Source organism: Eschrichtius robustus, chromosome 19 (genome assembly GCF_028021215.1).
Source record: "Eschrichtius robustus isolate mEscRob2 chromosome 19, mEscRob2.pri, whole genome shotgun sequence".
NCBI lineage: Eukaryota > Metazoa > Chordata > Mammalia > Artiodactyla > Eschrichtiidae > Eschrichtius > Eschrichtius robustus.
This window is the reverse complement of record NC_090842.1, coordinates 4,552,188-4,566,393: the sequence shown is the minus strand read 5'-3', so window position 1 is coordinate 4,566,393 and position 14,206 is coordinate 4,552,188. Positions and strand designations below refer to the sequence as shown.

At 48.5% G+C, this 14,206-nt stretch overlaps 1 pseudogene; it reads left to right on the top strand.

The window, feature by feature from the left end:
- The first annotated feature begins 11,107 nt into the window (after positions 1–11,107).
- LOC137753514 (V-type proton ATPase subunit e 1 pseudogene) lies at positions 11,108–11,560 on the top strand (annotated as a pseudogene).
- Positions 11,561–14,206: the final 2,646 nt, after the last annotated feature.

The window sequence follows — 14,206 nt, the reverse complement described above, 5'->3', positions numbered from 1 at the left end:
GCCTCCGCTGAGCTGCTGGGAGTCTGCTGTGTGCATGCCTGGTTCAGGGGTGAGCCAGAGACTTGGGCAGAGCTTGTACCCAGAATTTGGCATTCCCCTTCTGCAACTCTCTCCTTTCTGGAGGTTCCCTTCTCACTTTCCAGCTGCTGCATCCTCTGGTTCTTCAAGATTTGAGGCTTCTTTTAGACGTTTAGCCACCCCTCTAGGATGCTGACTAGGGCTGTGTTCCGGCAAAAAGTTGAAAAACACTGGAGACTCACACAGTGCAGTCCCCTTCCTCCAAGTGTTGACTCCCATGCAGTTTCTGCCTGCCTTTGCTTCTCACAATAACCATCAGAGCGTTGTATTTTATATTTTGTCTGGAGTTCATGGTTGCCACGCATAGAATGGTTGGTCTGATTGCAGCTACTCTGCCATCGCTGGGAGAGTAGAACCCAAGTCTAACTCACCCAGAAAAACAATGGAAGCATAGCTTTCCCAGAAGTCGCAGCCGGTAAATTTCCACTGACAACTTGTTGGTCAGAATTGGGTCCCACAGGCATTCCTAGCTGCAAGGAAGTTGAGAGAGATGCATAGTTTTTCCTGAGCACATTGCAGATCCAACTGTAAAGCGGGTCCTATGAAGAAGAATGGGAGAAGGGACCTTGGATAGGTAAGGTGCAGCTCACCTGTGAACTTCCACAGGTGTAGTTTCTTAGAGCTGCTGTAACAAATGACCACAAGTCCCGTGGCTTAAACAACAGAAATGTATTCTCTCACAGTCCTGGAAGCCAGAAGTCTGAAATCAAGGTGTGGGCAGGGCCACGCTCTCTCTGGAGATTCCAGGGGAGGGTCCTTCCTGCCTCTTCCAGCTTCTGGGGGCCCCAGGCATCCCTTGGCTTATGACCACATCACTCCAATTTCTGCCCCAGCTTACATGGCCATCTCCAGATCCTTAACTAATTACATCTGCAGAGATCCCAATTCAAAACAAGGTCACATTCTGAGGTTCCAGGAAGGCATGCATTTGGGAGGGATACTGTTCAACCCAATCTAACAGGTAGACAGCAGTCCTGCAGGCTGAGCAGTGGTAGCTGGTTGCCCACGTGATAGCTTACCTCCCTGGACACTTGGATTGGCCACCATTCACTCTTTGGGGTCTTTGCCCCAGCCCCTCCGTAGCTCGCTGTTGGGGCAGCACTCTGGGAATTAGTGAGTGATGTGGTTCCAATCTCCAGTCTGTGCCCTGTCCCGTTTTCCCTTTTCAGCCCCTCATAGTTTGAATCTTTAAATCTTCCCAATATGACACTTCTGAGAGATGGGAAAGGAATCTGGAGCCAGCGGGCCTGGGTTCAGATCCCAGCTCTACTTCTGACACTCTGTGAAACCTTGGACAGGTTACTCAACCTCTCTGTGCGTCAGTTTCCTCATATATAAAATGGGAACAATAATAGCAGCTACTTTTTTTTTAAATTAGTTTTATTGAAGTATAGTTGATTTACAATGTTGTGTTAATTTCTGCTGTACAGCAAAGTGACTCAGTTACACACATACATATATCTTTTCATATTCTTTTCCATTATGGTTTATCACAGGCTATTGAATATATTTCCCCGTGCTCTACAGTAGGACCTTGTTGTTTATGCGTTCTCTATATAAGCGTTTGCATCTGCTAACCCCAAACTCCCAATCCATCCCTCCCCCACTCCCCCTCCCCCTCGGCAACCACGAATCTATTCTCTATGTCTGTGAGTCTGTTTCTGTTTCGTAGATAAGTTCGTTTCGGTCATATTTTAGATTCCACATATAAGTCATATCATATGGTATTTGTCTTTCTCTGTCTGACTTCACTTATATGATAATCTCTAGGTCCACCCATGTTGCTGCAAATGGCATTATGGTTTTTTTTTATGGCTGAGTAGTATTCCGTTGTATATATGTACTACATCTTTATCCATTCATCTGTTTACATTTAGGTTGTTTCCATGTCTTGGCTGTTGTGAGTAGTGCTGCAATAGCAGCTACTTTGGTTGTTACGAGATTCAAAGAAGTTAGTACAGTTTTTTTAAAACATTTGGAAGCCTGGTACATAATAAATGCTGTATATATGTTAGTTGTATACCATTATTTTAACAAATATGTTGTGCATTCCTGCCATTTTTTTCCATCTAAAACCCTGCCCTGGGCCTTCAGGCAGCAGCCCCTGCTGTTCTCAGGGAAGGGAGACCACAGCAGAACAGCAGGAACAAAGAGGTGAATTTTATTTAGCTTTTGATTTACTAGACAGATTTCTGGTTTTTTTAATTTTTTCTTTTGACGTCATTTCAGACTTGCAGAAAAGTCACACAAATACTCCAAAGAATTCCCCTCTACCCTTCATGCAGCTTCCCCAGATATGAACATTTACTGCATTTCCTTGATCATCTTCTTTGCCTTTTTTCTTTTCTATTTAAGAGGGAGTTGCAGACATGAGACCCACTTTATCTCTAAATATTTCAGTATTTCCTAAGAACAAGAACATTCTCTTCTGAGGAACGAGACATTTTCTTACAAAACCCTGGTATAATTATCTGAATCAGGGAAGTTAACATGGATGCATTATGTGATCTTATCTACAGACCTTATTCAGATTTTGCTGATTGTCCCAGGAATGTCCGTTATGGCAAAAGAAAATCTCAGCTAATGAATCACGTTCAGTTTTCATGTCTTATTAGTGTCCTTGAATCTGGACAACTCCTTACTTTATGTTCTTCTTTTACGATGTTGACATTTTTAAAAAGATTACTGACCAAATATTTTGTGGAACGTTCCTCAAATCAAGTTTGTCTTATGTTTTTTCCTTGAGATTCAGGTGACACGTTTTTGGAAGGAATCTCACAGAAGTGACATTGTAAGCTTCTCAGTGCCTCATACCAAGGGCATGTGTCTATTTGCTGTGGGCTCTGATGTCAATTTTGAGATCTTGATTAAGGTGGTGTCTGCCAGATTTTTCCACTGTGAAGTTCCTATATTTTTTGGTAATAGATAATTATCTTGCAGAGAGATATATTGGAACTATGTAAATATCCTATCCCCAGAAAACCTTCACTCACCCTCACAAGTATTTTATGATGGCTGTCAAATGGTAACTGCTCTAATTATGCTAACACCTTCCACATTTATCAGTTGGCTCTTTCCTCTAAGGAAGAGGTTTCCCTTCTCCCGTATTCGTTTATTTATTCACACACACATTGTATTTTATAAACGTATATTCCAAGTGTATTACTTGGAATATACATGTTATATACAATATATATACACACACGTTATATACAAATATATATACACACAGGCATATATTGTTGTGGACTCATTAATTCTTATTTTATGCAGTGTATTACAATGTTGGTTGTTTTTTTTTTTTTTTTTTTTTGATGCTCAAATCATCCCAGATTTGAGCAACGGGAGCCCCTTCCAGCTGGCTCTGTGTCCTTTTGACACAGCCCATCAGTTTTGGCTCAGCTTTCTGGCACAAGGTGTTCCTGGCTCGCCTTGTACTTTCCTTGCCCTAGTCCTGGAATCAGTCATTTCTCCAAGGAGCCCTACTTCCTTTTGGTGGAGACTGTATCTAAATAGATATGTGAAACTCTCTGGTGGAGAAGATAGGTTGAGGAAAAGGATGCTCGGATCTCAAAAGCCACATCTCATGGACCACACAACAGGTTTGGGGAGAATCTGGTTCTTCACCCTGCCCAGCCTCTGCAGAGAATGGGAGAGCAGAAGCCTAAACCCAGCTGCTGGCCATGGTCTGAGGGGCTCCCCAACCCCAGGAGGCTGAGCCCACCTCGTGCTGTAGAAACTTGGAGACACTTGCTTTCCCAGAATCCCTTGCAGCTAGGGTGCATGCCTGGGATGTGTTTCTGTAACTTCCAGTTGGGAGCCCCTGGTGCAAGGAAGCTGGTGTCCAGAGACTTTTCTCGGGGGAGCAGTGGGAGGGACTTCAGGGATAGCAGGTGGGGGTGCCAGATTTAGACAAAGTAAAATAATAATAATAACATTAAAATATTGTATGGAACATACCTTTACTAAAATACTGTTGTTTTTGTGCAGTTCAAAGTGAACTGGCTCACCTCTGTTTCATCTGGCAACCCTAGGCATGGGATAACAGGAGAGTCTGGACTCGCACCCTGGCGGGCTGTATGGCAGCTACCCACAGGTCTGGTCCCACCAGACCATTCTGATTTTGGGTGTCATTTCTGGCTGCAGAACCCTCCTGCCTGGTCCTCCAGCCCTCCTTGAGATTCTGTGGGAGCCACAGTGTTCTTGTAACAAGTCCCTTTTTTGCTTAAATAAGTACAGGGTGCTGTGAAGGGCCACCTGTGCCTGCCTCTCATTGTGCTGGAGTCAGGTGGGGACAAAGGGAGGAAACCCCCAGCTCAGTTCCAGGAAACTGCAGAGTAGAAGGGACTTGTTCCCCACTTCCTTCCAGAACTTGCAGGATTCCCCCGCCTGCAGACTGAAGACAGCCACCCCACCCATCCCTCCATCATCCATCATCTACTATCTACCCACCCACCCACCCATCCATTCATCCGTCCATCCATCCATCATCCCTCCGTCCATCCATCCATCCATCATCCACCATCTACCATCTACCCACCCATCCACCCATCCATTCATCCGTCCATCCATCCATCATCTACCATCCAGCCAGCCATCCATCCACCCATCCACCCATCCATCCATCTATCCATCCATCCATCCATCCATCTATCCATCTATCCATCTATCCATCTATCCATCCATCCATCCATTCACCCCTCCCTCCATCCATCTGACATTTATTGAACACCTACTGTGTGTTAGGCACTGTCTGGGTCCTAGAGACACTACAGATGAAAAAAAACAATAGATACAAGTGTGTCTGCTCCCACATGGAGCTTACATTCATGTGAGGGAGGCGGGCATTAAACAAAACAAGTTACACACATTCTATGTCAGTTGGTGAGAAGTGCTATAAAGATCAAAGAATGAGGAAGGGGACAGGGAGTGCCGAGGCTGGGGCTGTTGGTATTTTACACTGAGTGGTCAGGAAGGTGAGGTCAGGTCCCTGAGAAGGTGACATTTGAAAGGGGGGGATGGAGGTGAGGGAGGAACCCAGTGGCAGTCAGAGGGCGGAGAGTTCCAGGTGGAGGGAGCGGCGAGCCCCAAGGTGCTGGAGAGAGAACGTGCCTGGTCCAAGGGCCCAACGGAGGCCACGGGGAGGGAGAGCACGGGCAGGGGCAGCGAGAGCCGAGGACAGACTGGGGACAGTCATCAGGCCGTGGAAAGGACTGGGGTTTGACTCCAGGAAAATGGGGGCCACAGGTGGGTCCAGGGCCGTGGAGGGCTGGGCTCTGACTTCTGTTTTTAAAGGCCATTAAAAACCACCTCAAGGAGAAGGGGGGAAGGAGGGCCTTCTGAATGAACTGATTTAAACTTGAAACAACAAGGAAAACCAGGATGTCTTTCTCTGAATGACCAGTTTTATTCCACCAAGTTCATTAGATAGTGGGGAGAGGAGGGGGGGGACTTGAGATCTAAAGATCAAGTTTCCTCACAGGAGTGGGTGGCTGGAAAATTCACCACACCTCACAGGCATCCCCTATTTACTCCTCGCCACAACCCCACATACCCCATTTACAGATGGGGAAACCGAGGCCCAGCGCAGCCGAGCACCTTGCCCAGGTCCATCTGTCCCCTGAGCTCAATCCCAGACCTGCCTTCATCGCGAGCTTCTTTCCAGCTTGAGTTGCCTCTGGCGAGCCCTTGCACCCTGTGGGACTTCGGAAATCAAGACGGAAATGAACAGAAGCCCAGCCTGCCCTTCCGGCTGCCTATACGGCCTGACCCTCCCTGCTGGGCTGGCCTGGAAGCACCAGACCTGGCCCGTGGGTGGATTGAGATGAAGCATCTCTACTGATGGGCGTGGACCTGGGCTAACACGGTTTTGCCTCCCAAATAAGATGGCCTTGTCACGCAGGGGTGCGGGGGGACACAGCGGCGAGGACAGCGCGAAAGTCCCAGCGAGGCCCAGGCGAGGTCAGAGAGGACTGTCTTCCTCCCCCGGCTGGTCTGGTGGCGCAGGCAGGCGGATCAAGAGCCCCCTTCCCCCCTTCCCGAGGCTGCTAGGATGACCTGCCCACTTCCGGACAAGGCTGGCAGAGCCTCGAGACGTCTGATCCCAGATGGAAAATTGAAACCACGCTCCTCCGTCACTACAGCCATTTGTCACTGGACGAGGGTGCGTATAAACAGCTTAATTCAAACCACACTGCCACCCCCTCCCCTCCCTTGGCTTGCTTCAAGGTAACAAATACAGTGCAGTGTCAAAGTGAAGGGCCCTGTTTCCTCCTCCTTGTTGAGCTGAGCGTGCTAAAATGCTTTATCTTGTCGTCACGTCAGCCCCATGACCTAAGAGTTGTTGTTATGCCCACTTGCCAGAGGCCCGAGTTAAATCATTGGGCCAAAGTCATGCAGACAAGAGGCAGAACCAGATGCTGGCCAAACCTTCCCGTAGACCCAGCTGCCCCTCTGTGACCTTGGCCGCTACGCCGGGGCACACAGCACCCAGGTGCACAGCCAGAACCTCAGACCTGCGCTGGATCCCAGGTCCACTCCACTTGCTGAGTGTAGGCGGTCTTTGAGGTCCCTCTCTGAGCCCCAGTGGGAGACCCACACGCCTTGGAGACTTGTCCCACAGCTGATAGGCCTGAGCTGGGCTTCATCCTCAAACCACGTGACCATCAGCTTCTCTCACCATCTCAAAACTCTTTTTCATCTCTGGTATCATCAAGCGAGGGGGTATAACTAAAGAATGAGGAGCCCCCGGGTCAGAGTCCCTGTGGGGTCCCTTCTAGCTGTGTGATCTTGGGCAAGTTCCTTAACCTCTCTGTGCTTCCATTTCCTTATCTGTACAAGGGGCCCAATAATAGTACCTGTCTCATAGAGCGGTCACGAGGAGTCGATGAGATAGTGTGTGTAAGGTGTTTAAAACAACACCTGGACTATTTAATAAAGGCTGATGAATAATACGATAACAAAGATAGCCCTGCAAATGTGTCTGATTGTATCACAATAATAAGTGACTGGTTATAAAAATAGCTGAGCAACAGAAAGTGCTCATACCAGCAACACATGGATGAACAAATGAGTGAATGAATGAACATGAAACTGACCAGACTAGACCAGGAGAAGCCCATGGGAGCCTGGCCCTGTTTTCCGGTGTCAGGAGCCCTGGGCTGTAGGTGAGGATGTGTGTGGTTGTAAACCGAGCCCACACGGATGGAAGGGGGAGAAGTTGATTTCCCTGTGCAGGAAACCTGCGAGCTGGATCCACAGGCTGCTTCCTCAGCCCTACGAGAAGAGGATTTGTTTCTGCAAGGCCCCCTTCCCCATGTTCACCCTGCCCGCCTCGTTCAGTGATTCTAGCTAAAATAGGGAAAACAGTGAAGGGGAATAATTCTCCCGGTGAGTTGTCTGTGGAGTGGCAACCAATCCTTTTCCAGCCAGAGTCTCAGAAGGCAGTGGATTGGAGGCTGGGAGCCTCAGGTGACAGTTTAAATGTCCTTCCCGCCTGGTGTTCTGGGCTTAGAAAATCAGCGGAGAAAAGGAGGTCTTGTGTTTCCTCCCGTGTGTGTGTGTGTGTGTGTGTGTGTGTAAAGGGAGAGTCCAGGGTAAAGGAACAGTGGGGAGCACGAATACTTTCATAAGACCGAGCCACTGTACCCAGAATTAATGTGACACACACTGCATCTTTAAGATTGTATGGTTGAAACCCGACAGCCACCGTATTCCAAAAATCCTCCCCATTTCACCCGTGCCAGGCACTGTTCTCAGCTCTTTACAAATATTAACTTATCAATCCTCATAACAGCCTCATGCGGTAGCTACCAGTATTATCTCCATTTCACAGATGAGGAAACTGAGGCACAGAGAGGGTAGGTGACTTACCCAATGTCACACAGGCTGGAAGGAACAGAGCCAGGATTTGAGTCCGAGCAGTTGGGTTAAACTGCCTGCTCCTGATAGGCCACGCCACCCTCAGAGGGAGTCCCTGACCCAGGGTCGCTCACAGCCACATTTCAGGGCCATGTGACAGAATGTGACCAGAAAGGTGCACATCAGTTTCATAACACACTTAATTCTCCAAACTTGGCTCCGAATGGCTTTCAGAGTTCCCAACTCATGCGTCAAAACAAGAAGGACACTCTTTTTGTTGGTGTTGTTATAAATTTATTCATTTATTTATTTATTTTTTTGGCTGCGTTGGGTCTTCGTTGCTGCACGCAGGCTTTCTCTAGTTGCCGCGAGCGGGGGCTACTCTTCGTTGCGGTGCGCGGGCTTCTCATTGCAGTGGCTTTTCTTGTTGTGGAGCACGGGCTCTAGGCGCGCAGGCTCAGTAGTTGTGGCACACGGGCTTCAGTAGTTGCGGCACACAGGCTCAGTAGTTGTGGTGCATGGGCTTAGCGGCTCCACGGCATGTGGGATCTTCCCGGACCAGGGCTCGAATCCGAGTCCCCTGCATTGGCAGGTGGATTCTTAACCACTGTGCCACCAGGGAAGTCCAAGAAGGACACTCTTAAAAGCAAGTCAAGAAAGAAAGACAGTCCAGGAAACCATTCCAAATCGGAGGAGACAAAGGAACGGGGTAACTACACACAAGTGGGTCCTGGACCCGGGAAATAAAGGCTTCCTAGAGGCTTCGCTGGGATGACCTAGAGAGTGAGCTGTGGGTTACACAGTAGTACTGTGACACGTTAGAGTACACGAAATATACTATGATGCCCTAATAGTACAGGCCAACCTTGGTTTATTGCACTTCACTTTATTGCGCTTCGCGGATACTGTGTTTTTTACAGATTGCTGGTTTGTGGCGCCCCTGTGTCCAGCAGGTCTATCAGTGCCATTTTTCCCACAGCATTTGCTCACTTCCTGTTTCTGTGTCATACTTTGGTAATTCTCACAATATTTCCAGCTTTTCCATTGTTGTTATATTCGTCATGGTGATCTGTGATCAGTGATCTTAATGTGACTCTTGTAATTGTTCGGGGGCACCACAAACCACACCCATATTAGAAGGCAGACTTAATCCATAAATATCATGTGTGTTCTGACCAGTCCATAGCCGTTTCCCCCTCTCTCTCTCTCCTTGGGCCTCCCTATTCTGAGACACAACAATATTGAAATTAGGCCAATTAATAACCCTGCAATAACCTCTCAGTGTTTCAGGAAGAGTCGTGTATCGCTCACTTTAAAGCAAAAGCTAGAAACGATGAAGCTTAGTGAGGAAGGCTTGTTAAAAGCCAAGACAGGCCAAAAGCGAGGCCTCTCTTGCCAAACTGTCAGCCAAGTTGTGAATGCAAAAGAAGGTTCCTGAAGGAAATTAAAGTGCTGCTCCAGTGAACACACGGATGATGAGAAAATGAAACAGGCGTACTGCTGATATGGAGAAAGTCTGAATGGTCTGGATAGAAGATCAAACCAGCCACATTCCCTGAAGCTACAGCCTAATCCGGAGCAAGGCCCCAACTCTCTCCAGTTCTACGAAGGCTGAGAGAGGGGAGGGAGCTGCAGAGGAAAGTCTGAAACAGAGGTCGGTTCATGAGGTTGAAGGACAGAAGCCGCCTCGCCTCCCGTAGCACGAAAGCGCCAGGTGAAGCCGCAGGTGCCGAGGGGGAAGCTGCAGCAAGTCCTCCAGAAGCTGCGGCTCAGGTCATCCATGAAGGTGGCTGCACTGAACGAGAGATGGTCACGGCAGAGGAAACAGCCATTAAGAACATTCATGGTTCATGGGAAGAGGTCCAAATATTGACATACACAGGAGTTTGGAAGAAGTCGATTCCAGCCCTCATGGACAGCTTTCAGGGGTTCAGGATTTAGTGGAGGAAGGAACTGCAGATGTGGTGGAAACAGCAAGAGAACTAGAGTTAGAAGTGGAGCCTGGGGGCTTCCCTGGTGGCACAGTGGTTAAGAATCCGCCTGCCAATGCAAGCGACACAGGTTCGAGCCCTGGTCCGGGAAGATCCCACATGCCACAGAGCAACTAAGCCCGCACGCCACAACTACTGAGCCTGCGCTCTAGAGCCCACGGTCCACAAGAGAAGCCACCACAGTGAGAAGCCCGTGCACTGCAATGAAGAGTAGCCCCTGCTCGCCACAACTAGAGAAAACCTGCACGCAGCAACAAAGACCCAAGGCAGCCAAGAATAAATAAATTAATTAAGAAAACAAAAGTGCACTGGAAATAACGTTTAAAAAAAAAAAGTAGAGCCTGAAGATGTGACTGAATTGATGCAATCTCATGATAAAACTTGAACGGGTGAGGAGTTGCTTCTTATAGATGAACAAAGAAAGTGGTTTCTTGAGATAGAATCTACTCCAGGTGAAGACGCTGTGAAGATTGTTGAAACGACAACAAAGGATTTAGATTTTTTTTTTTTTTTTTTTGGCCACGCCGCGCGCGCGGCATGCAGGATCTTAGTTACCCAACCAAGGATGGAACCTGCGCCCCCTGCAGTGGAAGCGTGGAGTCCTAACCACTGGACCGCCAGGGATGTCCCAAGGATTTAGAATATTATATCAACTTAGTTGATAAAGCAGGGTCTGGGAAGACTGACTCCAATTTTGAAATAAGTTCTACTGTGGGTCAAATGCTATCAGACAGCATTACATGCTACAGAGAAATTGTTCACGGAAGTCAATCGATGCGGCAAACTTGACTCTTGTCTTATTATTTATTTATTTTTAATTGATTAATTTATTTATTTATGGCTGTGTTGGGTCTTCGTTTCTGTGCGAGGGCTTTCTCTAGTTTAGTTGCGGCGAGCGGGGGCCACTCTTCATCGCGGTGCGCGGGCCTCTTCACCGTCTCGGCCTCTCTCGTTGCGGAGCCCAGGCTCCAGACGCGCAGGCTCAGTAGCTGTGGCTCACGGGCCCAGTTGCTCCGCGGCACGTGGGATCTTCCCGGACCAGGGCTCGAACCCGTGTCCCCTGCGTTGGCAGGCAGATTCTCAACCGCTGTGCCACCAGGGAAGCCCCTGTTGTCTTATTTTAAGAAATTGCCGCGAGTGAGGCGGCGGGGCAGGGGCTGGCACCTCCCATAGCAACCATGGCGTATACCGGCCTCACCGTGCCCCTCATCGTGATGCGCGTGTTCTGGGGCTTCGCCGGCTTCCTGGTGCCCTGCTTCATCCCTGAGGGTCCCACCCGGGTAGTCAGCATCGCCATGTTGGTGACCTGTTCCGTTTGCAGCTACCTCTTCTGGCTGATTGCAGTTCTGGCCCAACTCAACCCCCTCTTTGGACCACAGTTGAAAAATGAAACCATCTGGAACCTCAAGCATCATTGGCCTTGAGTAAGAAGACCTGCTCGTCAGTGCTCAGTCACTGAGGTCACGAAGAGAACTCCTCTGGATGCAAAATCACCTCCATACCCAGACCACCTTCCTTGACTCGCCCACTTTGGCCGTCAGCTGCCTTAAACGTTCCCACCACATTTGAATATCTTATTCTACAATGCGGTATTTTTTCCTGTCACCTCTTTTGCACTTTGATGAATGATGTGCCTATTGAATCTAAACTGTGCTGCCTCTATAAAATGTTTATGTACTCTTCCGAGATAGAAAATGCTGTTCTTCGGAGAAATAACATTACTCTCTCCTTGGAAACTGTGGATTTGAAGACGGCTCCTGCCTGCTCACAACACGAGAATCAGCGAAGTGTTTAAAATGTGTTACGTGACAATAAGACTCCAGTGGGGCAGTCAGTAGGAGAACGTGTTCAGAGGGAAAATCTGTCCCACCAGAATTATACCAAAGTATGTTTTCAGGATGAATTTCTTATTTCTGCCCTCCTTTGGAATGAATTATTTTTCTGCTCTCTAAAAAAAAAAGAAAGAAAGAAATTGCCGCAGTCATGCCATCCTTCAGTAGCTACCGCCCTGATCAGTCAGCGGCCATCAACACCCAGGCAAGACCCTCCACCAGCAAAAAGTTTTGACTCGCTGACGGCTCGGATGATGGTTAGAATGTTTTAGCAATGCAGTATTTTTAAATTAAGGCATGTACATTGTTTTTTCAGACATAATGTAATTGCACACTTAACAGACTATAGTATAAACATAACTTTCGTATGCACTGGGAAACCAAAAAATTCGGGTGATTTATTGCAATATTTGCTTTATTGCAGTGGTCTGGAATCGAGCCAGCAATATCTCTGAGGTTCGGCTGTATTATACTCTGGTAAGATGTTAAATTTCCTGATTTGGGTCATTTTTTTGCATTTAGGTAATAGAAAGTCGTGTTCTTAGGAAAGACACACCAGAGTGTTTAGGGAGAAAAGTGGCTGATGTTTGCAACTTATGTATATATTATATTTACATGAAAACATAGAGGAAGAATGGGGCAAAATGTAAATGAATCTGGGTGAAGGTACACGGGAATCCCTTATATTATTGCAACTTTTCTGTTGTAATTATACCAAAATAAAAAGTTACAGAAAATAACAACCAAAAAAAAGGAAGTAGCCCCAAATCTGTGATGTCACAGCGCAGCCCAGCACCTGTTTTTCAGATGCTCGACATCCAAAAACACTGAAATACACCTGTGCCCTCTCAGTCCCCCAGTGGCTGCTGCAGATTACCACGTTCAGGTGGGCGGCCCATTGCTCGGATTGTTTGAGAGGCCCCGGCTGCCCTGGACATCCTTGCCTGTCCCTCCCAGCTCCAGAGATGCCAAAAGCACCCACTGTGTGCCAGGCACTGGAGCTGACCCTGGTGGTTCCAGGGTCAACGAGACAGACCCCGCCCCAGCCCTCGCCCTCAGGGAAGCAACGAACACAGGACAGGAATTTCAAGGGTGAGGAGGGTCCAAGAAGAGGTGCTCCGGGAACCTACTTGTCCGGAGCAGGGTGGGAGCAGAAAGGCTTCCAGGTGGAAATAATTTACACCAAGGCCCAAAGGAGGAGAGGGGGCAAAATGCTTCCCGGCAAATCTGTGAGTTAGGTACCCTGAGCCCATTTTATAGGTGGGAAAACTGAGGCTCCAGGCGTGTAATTAACTTGCCCGAGGTGCTGTGGCTAGGACGTGGTGGCCTTGGGATCCACACTGGAACACTGCCACACCCTCCTATGAGCAAGAGGGGTGACATCTACGGGGAGACCAGCACCCACTCCAGGAGAGGGGACGTCCGGGGTTGGGGCCACCCCTTCCATCCCCAGGAGCCAAGGATGCAGATAACTAACAGGATTTTCAGGAACCACTGTCTCTAGTGTCTACTTTTTGCTGAGCTATTTCCCCAGAAATTCTATAGACTAAGAGCCAGATTTCTTCCCCCTGATAATGAAATTGGAGTGATCACACCAATGGGAAAATTGGGTCCAAGGTCCCCACTCAACCTGATCTTTCAACTTCCCAGCCTTCTACCTGCCGGAGCTGCCTGGATGTCCGGGGCGCAGGGGAACACCGCAGACAAGGATGCCCAGGTAAGGAATCTGCGTGCGGGGCAGGCCCAGCCCTGCCACTTAGAAGCCCTGACATCTTGAGTCTAAACCTCCACCTTCTTGTCCCTGAAATACAGACAGTAATAGTGCCCACAGCCTTGGCTCAAGGCTGGACAAACTTTATAACGGCGGCGGCGATGTTGATCAGAATGACGATGATTTTGAGGCTGAAACACTTCATTTTCTCCGTTCGTGGCCCAGATGCTGAGGAACTAGGTCCAAATCTCACTCTTTGGCCAGCTCCTTTCCTTCCAGACTGTGTGGGTTTGTTTTTCCCCTTGTTTCTTTGCCAAAAGCAAGAGTCACAAACCTCACCACCTGCCCCTTTGGAAGAGAATTATTATTTTAACCGAAAGAACAGTGATGGCAAACCTTAGGGAACCTTAGGAAAACCCTGAAGTGTCAGCAGGGACGGGTCCCAGAAAACCGCAGGCTCCACGTTTCACCCCTCAGTAGCCTCTTCCCGTGTCATTGCTGCATTGGCCCCAGGGGCTTGGGGACCTAACCCCAAGGTATAGTCGAGGAGAGACAGTTCAGAAGCTGGCCCCTGGGAAGATTCCAACAGTTTTTTTGTTTGGGCTGGACCTGTGGCCTCAGCTCACCTGGGCAGCTGCCTTTCAGAATGGCCCCAGGCGGCTCCCTCTTTGACAGTGGTCTTCAGTGATTAGTATAATGGTCACAGGACAACTGCATCTCCTGACCCCAGGAGA